This window comes from Ammospiza nelsoni, chromosome 2, assembly GCF_027579445.1.
Source record: "Ammospiza nelsoni isolate bAmmNel1 chromosome 2, bAmmNel1.pri, whole genome shotgun sequence".
Taxonomy (NCBI): domain Eukaryota; kingdom Metazoa; phylum Chordata; class Aves; order Passeriformes; family Passerellidae; genus Ammospiza; species Ammospiza nelsoni.
The window spans coordinates 56,606,856-56,619,561 of record NC_080634.1 but is presented as its reverse complement, the minus strand read 5'-3'; positions in this window follow the sequence as shown (position 1 = coordinate 56,619,561).

Genomic DNA, 12,706 nt, shown 5'->3' with positions numbered 1-12,706 from the left:
GGAAGCAGTGATGATAGAGCTACAGGTGTTGTATAGTTTCAAGCTACAACTAAATAGCAGTAATTATGGAGGAACAGGTGAAATTATGTTTATTTGCAGACAAATTAATATAAAAATAGCACTGATTTACTAGGAGGATCTTCAGCTGGCCTCCACCTTGTGAGGTTATTTATCCTACTGTAAAGTGTTGCTGAGTCAGGATGGCATATTTTCTGTGCCCTCTTTGAAGTGGTATGCAGTGTAACCTGCAGGCACCGAGGCAGGAATTTAGAAATAGTGGCCAATGTTTTTACTGCTCCTTCCCTTCTGAAGCCCCAAACAAGCAGGGATGCAGCAGAGAGCAGACTGTGTGGTGTGTGCTCAGCAGAGTTATTCACACAGAAGGGAACAGCTGTACAAGTGAATTTGGCTGGTAGGAACTACGAGTCTGAGTGATTTTAAAAGCTGCTTCGTCAAAACCAGATTATGTGCTAAACTGAGTACTTCCACCCAAAACTTGGCAGGCAATTCAGCTCTGGTATCTCACAACACAATCTTTGCTAGACTAGCAGTGTGTTGTAGGTGACTTGGTTGTACTTTTACATGTGACAGAACCAGAAGCTCTGATTGCTCACATCTAGCTCTCTTTTTGATTAAATGGGAATGGGATTTTGAGTAATTTAGACTTTTATTTTCCAATAAAAGTAATTTGCTATCCCTGACATAATCCACTTCTTTCATTGCCAACTTTCTCAAGAGAATTCCTTTTTTCCTGTGAAGGTGCAAAATTTGCTGATTTCAGTAAACTTCACTGCTGTGTTTGCCTTTTTATTTTTCCCTGGATTCAGCAGAAATGTGCAGTGTTCCACTTCCTGTAAATGCTAGAAAGGAACTGTCACAGTGCTGGGGCAGGCAGCCCCCATGCTCACTCACAATGAGCTCTCTGTGGCTTTGTAACAGGCAAACAGAGAGCCATAGGGGAAAAAGAAACTGAATGGTGAGGCAGCACCATCATCCTGTCCCACTCACAGGGACTGCAGTTTACATGCTAGAAGGAGATCATCCAAAATGAGGTGATAGCTTGCGGGATTTGCAAAAGGCAGATGATTCAGAAAAACAACGCCTCAATTTGCTTTACACTTCCTCATCTTAATCACTTTTCCCTCCTTTAAAATTGGGTGTCATCCTGTGTTTCTATATTCAAGACTGTCAAGGGCTTTGCCAGTACAGTCTTGTGATGCTGGCTGAATGTCCCAACAGAACAGAGGTACCACACACTTCTTCCATCCCCCTGTTTTTGCACCATGTAACTGTGTTGGCTTCCTTTTCTAGTAATGGGTGACATTTTTTGTGCTTTTAAGTAACTTTTTGTCTCCTTCTTCACACACTGAGAAGTCTCTCTTGTGTTGTACTTATCCCTTTCAGGGACACGTCATTTATTTACCACTAGAATTGTTCAGTATCCTGCTGATACCAGGAAGAACAGAGTTGAGAAATACCTTCTTGTTCTTTGGGTATTGATTTCAATAACAGTTCATGAGCGTTTTTGTTTCTTTGGGAAGTGCAGTCACTGCATCCTTATAGGTTCTGCAGTCAGCACTCATGTGATTGTATAAATGATTAAGGTACTTAAATAAAGCTCTATAAATTGATACAATAGACTAAGATACTATTTAGGTAGGATCTTAGATACAAAGACTGATCTCTCTGTGCTGGCCATAGTACTGGGAAGTTTTCCCCTTTACCAAATAATTCCAAACCATTTTCCACTTACCTTCAAAACTGGATTTCATGGAAGTAGCAGAAGATCCTCCCTACAATGCTGTATATGAGGAATTAATAGCCATAGGGCAAAACAATGATGCTGCAGTAACTGCATCATGCCCAATGATAGTAACTTCTATTAACTTTGGAGAAACTTTTCTGCCCAGTGAACTCTTCTCAATTTCTACCTATTTTGGCTGGTTTCCAGCTTTCCAATGCTCATAAATAACTCCCTTAATCTGACCTGAGCAAGTCTGATGTGCTTTTTTCAGTCTCTTGAGTTGGTAAGTCTCAGGTACATCCAACATATCCTGGGTGATATTTTGTTTTGACCCACAGCTGAATTCAGTACCAGAAAGCCACCAGGGCGGATCAAAAGTCCTGTTTGAATTCACCACAAAGAGTTCATAACTTTGAATAATTTCTTATTTTTAAAATTTGTTCCTAGATTGCTGAAAAATGTTACTAAATATTCATTGAGAAACAATCTGGGAATTATCCAAGAAGAGGAGGGAGGCTCAGTGCCTCTTACTCCTTCTCTCTGATTTGTGCTGAACCATTGCCAGGCTTTAACTTTACAAGGGTTATTTTTATTGATTTTCGACAATAAACGGTGGGAGTATCTTCAATAAAAGATTTACAGTGCATCGTGAAGAAATACAACTCCCTACCACATATTATATTGATCTATTCCCAAATGCTACTGAAACAGCCTATAAAACCCCAAATGAAGTCCAATGATGGAGAACTTCCTCTCTCTAGTGACAGATGCATATGACTGTTATGTCTTCAGAAGACAATAAAAGGGAAGGGAGTGACTCTGCTTCTTTGACCATATCTTCAGCAGCCCAGTTAAATCTGTCAGCTCAATGTAATCCACATAAATAACGAATTTGGGAACCAAGGGAACTGCTAGTGTGCCCGAAGATTCCCATTCTTTGAAGCTGCCTCTCCTGCTGCAGTCAGACCATAATTAGTCACAGAAGGCCTTATTGTAACTAGTACATGGATGGACCAACAATGATTTGAATAGTCTGGTTCTGGCTGAAGATATGCCTGGAGTCCTGAATATTCTCAAATGGGTGGGCGAGAAGTAAATCACTAGTCATCATATAAAATACAAATAAATCTGACTTCTATTAAAAAAGGTCATTTTTTTAGACCATCATGTAGTTTCTGCTGAAATAACTTCCTAAAGTGTGATCTGATGTGTAAATTTTTCCAATAATCTTTACTCCATTTCTACTCTGTTTTCAATCTAATGGAATGGTTCAGTAATTGGTGTCTTTTTTCTGGTCAGAAGGATGATGAATGTAGCCCTAAAGGTTGGAAACTGTAATGTGTACAAGTCTGCTGTAGAAAATTAATTTAGGGCTTTGCTTTCTAAGCAAGTTACTGTTACAGCAGTCAGCTGAGTGCTTGCTGAAACTGTGAAGAATTAAACATTGCAACATTGTTCCATCCTGATTCTCCATTGGAAAAAAAAAAAGGCAATAGATTGGAAACATCAAGTCTGGGGTTTTACTGGTACTTTGGAGTCAAGAACTGAGTTTTCTTTGAATTTCAAAGGCAGTTTGTAGCTTTCATTGAGGCCCTTCTGAAAAGGCTGGTTTATGATTTTTGTTTTTGTTCCCCAGTGATATCTAAACTGAGTAATAAAATAATTGCTGACATACCAGTTTATTTACAATGTCGTATTCAACAATAAACAGAATGCATGCTGATCCTTCCATCCTTTAATCTTTGTAGTTTTACTATGTCTTCAGCTTGCTCCTCAGCTGGGTCCTGGTAGGACAGAGGAAGGGGCTATGTGGTAAGGGCAGGCAGAGATCCACAGAAGGAGGCAAACTCACTTCCTTCCCATTACAGAGAGGAAGTAAAGGAATAAAATTAGGCTGGAAAGAGTCATGGCCTTTGTGGAACCAAAGAGACACAGCTTACTGTATTGAGGAGAGGACAGAGCTGCCAGAAATGTCAATGCCACAGGACAAGAAAAAGTAGATCTCACAGGGGTGACCAAATAGGTGGGTAATACCTGCTATACAAACCTGGAAATGGCACAGAATAACATGGACAGGAGACTTAGACATTCATGAAACTATAGGGATGTTTTATTTTTTTCCAATATGTTAGGTTAATGCATCTATAGAATGTCTTCCAGTAATAATTCACATACCTGAAGAAGAAAATTTCTGCATATGTGCTGTGAAGTGAAACATTGCAGGATCCAGACATCAGATGGATTAGTCATGTTGATACCTCACACCTAGAAACAAATGCTAAGCTTTTGGAGATCAAAAGATAAACTTTGAAGATCAGAATAACATCACTGTTTTGGTAGTGCAGGGGGTGATAAGCCTACTGAATACTTCCTGGATATGTCCTGTTGGTGGCCTTTGTTTCAATGCCAGTTGCACTATGGTGAGCATTAACCCTGTCAGTAAGTTCCTAGTTTTCCATAAACTGGAAAGGTATTTCCTGTAACAGACTGGTTTACTTTTTCTCCATTTGCAAATCTATCCTTAAGCCATATGATATTCATTTGCTACCTACAGTTGTTCAAAACATTATCTTCTGAAGATGGCTCAGTAAACCATAGATTTCCAGAACACATTAATAGCTTAAATATGGCCATGTCAAGAATTTAAGGGAAACATTGTATCTCTATGGTCCCTGATGTAACAGAAGCTTCTTCCATCATTGGTTAGGCTAAAACTGCTTTCTGTTCCTATTTTATAAGATTTGACAATTTTAGTGTGATAGTGCAATCTAGACTTCACTGTCCATATACAGCCTCCAAATCTCCACAAATACATGTTGGAAAAATGATGAGAAAACTATCATCTTTTTGCAAGATTCTTTTTTTGGAGACTCCCTGCTGGAAAACGCCCAGGCAGGCACAGGAACACTTGAACAACTCCTCTTTTGGCTATAGTTTGCCCTCATAAGCTGTGCTACAAGAGTGTCTTGTGCTAAGCTATTGAAAGTCTGACCCCTGGAATCACAGAAGAGTTTGGGTTGGAAGGAACCTTAAAGATTATCTGATTCCAACCCCTCTGCCATGGGCAGGGACACCTTTCACTACACCAGGTTGCTTCAAGCCCCATTCAACCTGCTCTTGAACAATTCCAGGGATGGGGCTTCCACAGCTTCTCTGGGCAACCTGTGCCAGTGCCTCACCACCCCCTGACCCATGATTCATGCTCTCAATGAGCTTCTGAGGTAGGCTCTGAGATTGAATAGAAAAGCTGAATGTTATGTGAAGTCACAGAAGGCTAATGGAACATCAGACTGCTATGGTTTGGATCATCTCTGTTCTGTGCAGGGATCTATGCTGACTTCTTGCCTACCCTCAGGACCAAGAAAAGCCATGAGTGAAGGATGTAATGACAGTTCTTAGATCACTTAGGCAGTGTTCAGGACATGCATGCATATGTGGGTTTTTGTTCTTCTGAAACAGGCAGTGACAAGCACACAGGTCTTATACTGGAGGCAATGACGCCTGCTAGGAAGACGACACAGTTCCTTCAGGCAGGGTGGGTAACAGTGTGGAAATAACTGTTTTGAAAGCTCAGAGCTCTCAGGGCTTTCTAACCTGGTAGTGATAAACTGCTGGCTGAAAACATTTCTCTGTATCTGATCTTTCAGCTGCACATATTTACATTTCTTGAGATCTGGGACAGCCTAAATTGAATACTGTACTGGAATTGGCTCACTACCACCTTTCCCCATCCCTTTTTAAGAGATAAAAAGGGAATATCTTTTCCATAGGAAAAGAAGTAGTGCTACCAATAATCTCATAAAACACCTTGTGACCAAAAGGAGTCAATGAGTGACTAAAATAGAATACACAAATCTCTGTGACAGTTGGTAGGCTTTAACATATTATAAAACCATTTCAGTGCTTGAAAGGAAGTGGTACAACTTCAAAAACATTCCAAATGTTCTGGTGCAAACAGTCAGAGACTGCCATGTGGATGAGAGAAGCAGGTGAACTGCAACACACAAAGAAGTTGTCTTTTTTTGTTTTTTTTCTCTTTTAGTCTTGTGCTTCTTTGCTGGAGGGCATGTAGGCCTGCAGGGTTGGAAAGCCTATGGTCTTGTGATGCCTGTAGTTGGCAACTTGTCTTAGGGATCTAAGAAGACTGTGTACAACCCTGTCTATACAAAGAGAATGCAAAGCATTGAATAGGTCATTGTGCTTCAGAAAATGCATAAAGAAATACTTCTTATCAAGATGTCTGTCTCTGGAAATGTCACTACTGCCATAAAGGCTTTCTACTGCACCATATCTAAATTCCTCTCTAGATGTCTGTGGCAATGCTTACCATTTCAAATTAGCATTTGCAATATAAATTAATAATAGTCTAGAGACCCTTATTTTCAAAAAGTAACTATTTCTGCAGCAGAGATAAAACTTCAGCACCTTTTTGCTCTATGTGTCAGTATTTGCTGTCATTGGAGGCAGTTTTCACAGAATCACTTAGCTTGGGAAAGACCTCTGAGATCAAATATAACCTATGACCAACTGAACAGCACCTTGAAACTGGACCATGGCACCAAGCGCCACATCCAATTTTTCTTAAACACTCCAGGGATGGTGACTGCACCACTGCCCTGAGCAGCCCATTCCAATATCTAACCTCCTTTTCTGAGAAGAAATTCCTCCTAATGTCCAATCTAAATCTCCCCTGGTACAGTTTTAGGCCATTTCCTCTCATCCTGTTGCTTGTTACCTGGAAGAACAAACAAGTTCTCTGCAATTACCTAAAAGGATGTTGTAGCAAGGTGTCGGTCAGTCACCCAGGGTATCAGTCTTTTTTCCCAGATAACAAATGACAAGATGAGAGGAAATGTCCTCAAGTTGTGCTAGTGTAGGTTTAGATTGGTGGTGCTGGGTTAATGGTTGAACTAGAGATCTTGGAGGTCTTTTCCAACCTTAACACTCCTGAATCTGTGAGATGCTAAAAAATACAGGAAGTTCCCATCTCTAAGCTGCCCTAGTGTGAGCCACACCTGCTTCTACTGGTGTAGGATGTCCAGCTAAACAGAACTGTACAGAACATTTCAGTCTTCTGGTTCTGACTAAGCACAGGAGTATTTTATATGGAACTGGTCCTACAGGATGCTGAAAGCTTATAAAAAATGATCTCTGACTACCAGCAGAGTAAAGAATGTTTGAATCAATACTGAAGGCCAGACACCCATTAAAGTTTGAGAGGTGATTCTGAGCCTGATTTGATAGTGAGGAGCTTGATTTCTCTGATGAAACTCAAGTATTCAAAAGTGATTCAACCTTGCTATAATTTTGGTGCTACATTGCTACTGATAATTTCTCTAGAATTATGGCCAAGGAATCAAAGTACTGTAGACCACTGTATCATGAAAATTCCAGCTCTGTATGATGGGACTGCCTGGTGTTCCTAGGTCTGAACTGTGCTTCAGAAGAATTTATGTAGGATAAAATCAGGATCTGTTTTGCAAATGTTCTGTTCCTTGTCTCCATCTAATCAAGGTCTAGCCGTGTTAGGAGACTTGCTGACAGCCTAGGACAAGAAGTTAGAAAAGCAAAAGAGCTCTGGTCTTTCTCAAGTGTTTCTGCTCAGGCAAACTAGAACCAGAGGCCAGGTGCCTGTATCACTTGTGACATCTTGAGGCAAGATGTTTCACTTGCTCAGCCTTCTTAGAAGATACATGTGATGCTCATCAGCTCAAGTAAAGTGTATCTTATGTAGACAGTCTTTAATGACACCACAACATTACACAGCAAATGTCTGAATGCTAGGGAGGTCATGCTCATTCATGGGGTATGTGTAGACATGGAATTCTTCCTAGGCTGAAGCAATTTCTCCAACCAAAGTGGAAAAAACCCAAACCCAACAAACCAGAGATGCTACAGTTTCTTAACTATACCACATCTTAACAGTTATTGAAATGTTACTATAAACAAGTAAGAAAGTAAAGTAAGAAAAAACTAATGAAGATTAGTGAAAAATAAAATTACTACTGTCACCGGCTAATGAAAAGCTCTCTGTAGCCAATGGCAGTCTGAAGAATGAGGGGTTGGTTTAACACTACTCTTGCACAAAGAAATGCAGTTATTGCTTTCACAGGTACTGCTGAAAAATGTTCTGCTCTCTTGGTATTCATGGGTACTGATGGCTGCCTGAAGCACCCCCATATCAATGCACAACACACACACACAAAAGAACTTCAAGTATTCTTAAAGGTGTTAGAATTCAGGAGGATATTTTTTAGTTTTTTCTATGTAATATCCACAGCCAGATGAAAGAACATGTCACAGGTAAAGAAGTTGAATATAAATAATTTGGTTTAACATAAAGGGTGACAGAGAAATTCCTATCTCAAGGATGTGCCTTATGGGAATTCTCAGTAATTTCCCAGGCCTAGATGTCTCAAAAGAACAGCCTATTGAAAGCCTGAGAAACTCAAATCATAAATCACCAGGACCAGGTGCTGTTTTTAAAAGAATCCTGCAGTACACAGGAAAAAAACTAGAGATAAAATTAGGATTCTGTCAGCTACGATTGAAAATGTCCACTGCTGTGGACAATTGCTCACAGCCAAAGAGAAAAAAACCCTGCAATTTTAGAGGAAACTGAGATACATTCATAGCAAAAGGTAGCGCTTTTCTCAGACTACTTAATTTATGCCTGAAAAAGCATAAAATAATGGGATCACAATGTAACAGCTCTGTAAGTTATCTGTATGTTCCAAGTTACTAGAATTACTTAAATAAACAAAAAATTAAAGATACTCCAAGAGCCATGAGGAAGTTCAATCCTAATTTGGGAATGGAGTAACCACTCCTCAGAAGAGGAAGAATAGTTTAATTTTTCTGAACAGGGTAAGTTATGCGAATCTTCTTCAACCTAAAACAGGCTCTTACCTATGCTGCTAGTTTATCGGGGGGAATGTAAACTCCCCTGTAAGGAAAACCCAAACTAAAACAAAAAACCTCTGAAACCCAAAGACTCAAAAAGCTGCTTCAAACACAGAAAGCAAGCAGTTTGAGGGTAGATTGCAGGAGGGAAGATGAGTCCCCTTGCTGGTTGCTGAACAGCCATGAAGTTCTTTAATGCTGCTCCCTGCTTTTCATCTTCAGCAGCTTTAGAGAATGCAGGAGAATAAGGCAGTTTAAAGCCACCTTTACTGCTGCTCTCTTCAGCAATAAAATCCAGAATTTGGCATAATAGAAGACTTTGATGCGATTAACAAATACTTCATTATCTCAATGTTCATCTACTGGAAACAAAAGGTATTCCTTTAGTGTGCTTTAATGGGTACTTACATTTATTGTATGCTGATTTTACCATTACTTCAGGAAACATCTTAGGAAAAGAATATGGAACATGCAAGAAACTGCACAGTTAGTCCAATAAAAGCAAATTCCACTGCCCTTTGAAATCCAACCTGCAGCTTGCTTTCATCTGCTAACAGCAATAGTTACCACTGCCAACAACTTTTGAACAAAACAGTTTTGTGACTTTTTTGCACATATCCTTGATTTAACAGGAAAGATGGGGAACATCTGTGGGCAACTTCCACTGGGTATTTTTTCAGAAGCAGGAGATATGAACTTGAATCTCCTCAGGTTTCTGAAACCCAGGTTTTCTGTTCTGTGGAAGAGTCCCCTTGCCTTGAGATTGTTTGAGCTTAAAACTCTTCTGAGGGATTTTAGCAAGTCGTGACAATTTTAAACCAGTTCTTTGTTCTGTCCCCATTCTTTCCCATTCCCCCATTTCAATCAGAGCATGCAGCCTTACCCTCTTGTTTCTGCCAGCTGTTCCAAGATATCTGATCACTGATTTTTTAATGTGCTCCAAGAGTGAGAAAAAGTCCTCCAGCACTCTGGCTTTCTTGGCATCATGCTAGTCTTCTGTACTGTAGTAGAAAACTAATTGTCACATCAGTTTCTCTAGCACTGTGGCAGTTATGGATTTTCAGCCACAAATCCAATTCCTCAAATGAAGATGAGCCATTATAACCTTGACCATACCTGGTGCAGAGAGAACTTCTGTATTTTTTATCTTATAGCAGAAAATCCTGTACCTCTGTGACAGTTTTTTCTAGAATCCTTGTGTCACCCAGTACCATATTTCATAGAGTAGCTACAGCATTCCCTCACTACAGGGATATACAGTGACCATTACAAGGGAGATTTTAGGTTCTCTTTACAAACTCTTTGGGGAAAAAAAAAAAAAAAAGCCAAAATGCCAAAAATGCCTAATAAGTGTCCTGCAGTTGTCAGCAGGAAATATTAACTTCATTTTGAATAAGAATTTATTCAGTTTCTCAATATATGAGAAAACACAAACTGGAAGTATGCTGCTAGTTGCATTGGTAGCAACTTGAAACACATACAAAAAACATCTTAAGCAAAGTAAACGAGATTAAAAAGCGCCCAAGACTCTTGGTAAAACTGTACCTTGTTAAATAGAAGCTCTCATAGATGTGCCTGCAAGAGAGTCTTAGTCACTAAATAAGGCTGTACCTAGTTAGTTCACTGCCAGCTTACAAACGTCTGTGTTTTAAACCCCTGCATTCTTGACAGAAATTGATTTAAATACTTTGCCTTAGTCAGGCTGTGAATGTGATATTAAAGCATGCTAGTCTTAAGTTTAATCACAAGGACAAAGTACTGTTCTACATTTTTACTACAGCAATTTAGAAATAAATTTCTATAAAGGCATTAAGAAAATGTGTGCAGGCACTCTATTTAACTGAGCTTTACATTTCTTATACATAAGAGATAAAACTTGATTCAAAGGCAGTTTTTACAAGCACACACATTTTTCTTCTCCCTCCACTTTCTCTAGTTGTGATATGGAATTGAAAAAAATTGCTTGCTGAGTGCAATGAACAGCTGAATTCAAGCACAATTCCTTTCTAGAACTTCCACAGCAATACAACCAACAGGGGGCTGTCTGGCTACACGATGTTATCAAACCTGCAGTGAAATCCTTTTCCTGACTGTACAACCTACCATTCATGCACATTTCCTAAAATTGGTTGAAGAACAAGTAATTTAACACATTTCACACCTCCAAAACATTTGAGTTCTTGTGCATCTTTGTCTCATACTACTGGAAATTTCATATTTTTGATCTGGAAGTTCCATTATAGATGGATAATATAGCTTTAATGTATTTACTGATGTGTCTGCAACAAGATATTGCTTGTTGGAAAAGGGGGAGACTCTCACATTGTTTTGATAATAGGAAAAGCATATCACAGCTGCTTCCAGATGCTAAGAAGCTCTATCTATATGAGCATTTTTGTGCTGGCTTCATATGTTGAAACTAATCTTCTGTACAAGAAGGGATAGACCAAAGTGTTTTTAGACCCTTTGATATTGATTTAAAGAGCAGATAGGCAAAGTCTGTATGTAGTAGTGTCAAGAAAGGAAGAACTAGGCCCTGAATATTCCTTACAGTGATTTAAGCAAAGTAAATGGACTTTAAAACTGGATTGCCAGTCTCAGGAGTGAAGGGTGTTTTCCTCAGTGCTGGCACTGTTGCTTACAGCAAGCACATTTGGCTGGCTGAGCTTACAAAAAACTAACCTAAAGTCATTTGGTGAAACCACCAAAGACATAGGAGAGCCAGGGTAATGGTAAGGAAACAAGAAAACTCATTCCCAAACTTGTCTGGCTCAAGAATCACGAGGCTGTAGAACCATAGTCTTACATTATTGTTGACTATTCTAGCTGGTCAAATAATATAATATAATCCCTGAAGCTCTTCCTTTGCCTTTATTTCAATAAAACATTAAAAAATTATACATTTGAGACTTTCTATGCTATAATTTATGCCTTCAAGTTTTATAATACTTAAAGCTTTTTTGAGTATTTCTTGAGAGATTCCAAAATGTTTCACTTTTAAAACCACTTAAAAGTATAAAACCTGCTAACAGAAGGTTCTTTTATGGGCAATAAAGCCCATAAAAGAACCTTCTTTTCTTGCCCTGCAGAAACATAGGGAAATGAGCAGCTTTCTGTCCATGTCTGACTCCTACGGCTATAAACAGCAGAAGAAAACACTATGGATATATTATTCCTATCTCTCAAGAGAAACTAAGCCTTCACCTACTATGCACTGTATACTTTAGACTGAAGATAAAAACTAGATAAATGCTGCTATAATTAATATGTAATTTCAGAACTTTTGAACATAAAAGTTCAAATTTTACATTAAGAGGCAGAAGCAATATAAGAAATTTTATTTATTAACAAATACAGAGCTATTAATTATAAGTTAATAAAACATGGGGAAAAAAAGAGTTGCACCTGACAACTATTAAATAGCTTCTAACAGAAATAAACTATTTAGAGTGAAAAGTAAGTACTCTGATAATTATTATCCCCATCACAGAAAGATGAGCAATGTCACTTATGCCATTGTATTTTTCCATCATTTTTTCTTATTTCTATTTATAGTTAAATATTTTATTGTGATACACTTACAACTGCCACCTTAGAAAGGAGATTTGCATATACCTCATAAGTTTTCATTCAAATACATTTTAAATGTTTTGCTTGTGTTTTATATTAAGAATTGCTGCTACTGCTAAACTGGTACAATAGCAGCTGACCACTTTTGGCACATTTCTATCATTTCTTGTGACTTCTGTGACAATAGGTTGTGATGAGATAAAGGGAATCTAAACACTTTACATTCAACCATTACTGCTAATGTGGCTACCCGATTAGAAGAGATTTTCCCCAATACTTAAGATACCATGACTAAAGGAAAAGCTGAAACATTTTCAGATCACTGTATCCAAACTTCTAGTACTGACCACTCTCATTTACCAAAGTATGCCATAGGCAGTACCAAGAAAACTGCCTTTGAAATTTGAGGAAAATGGCAGAAGTCCTAAATACTTAGGTATAAGTAACTTCGTATTTTTAGAGATGCAGTGTTTACCACTGTACATTAAG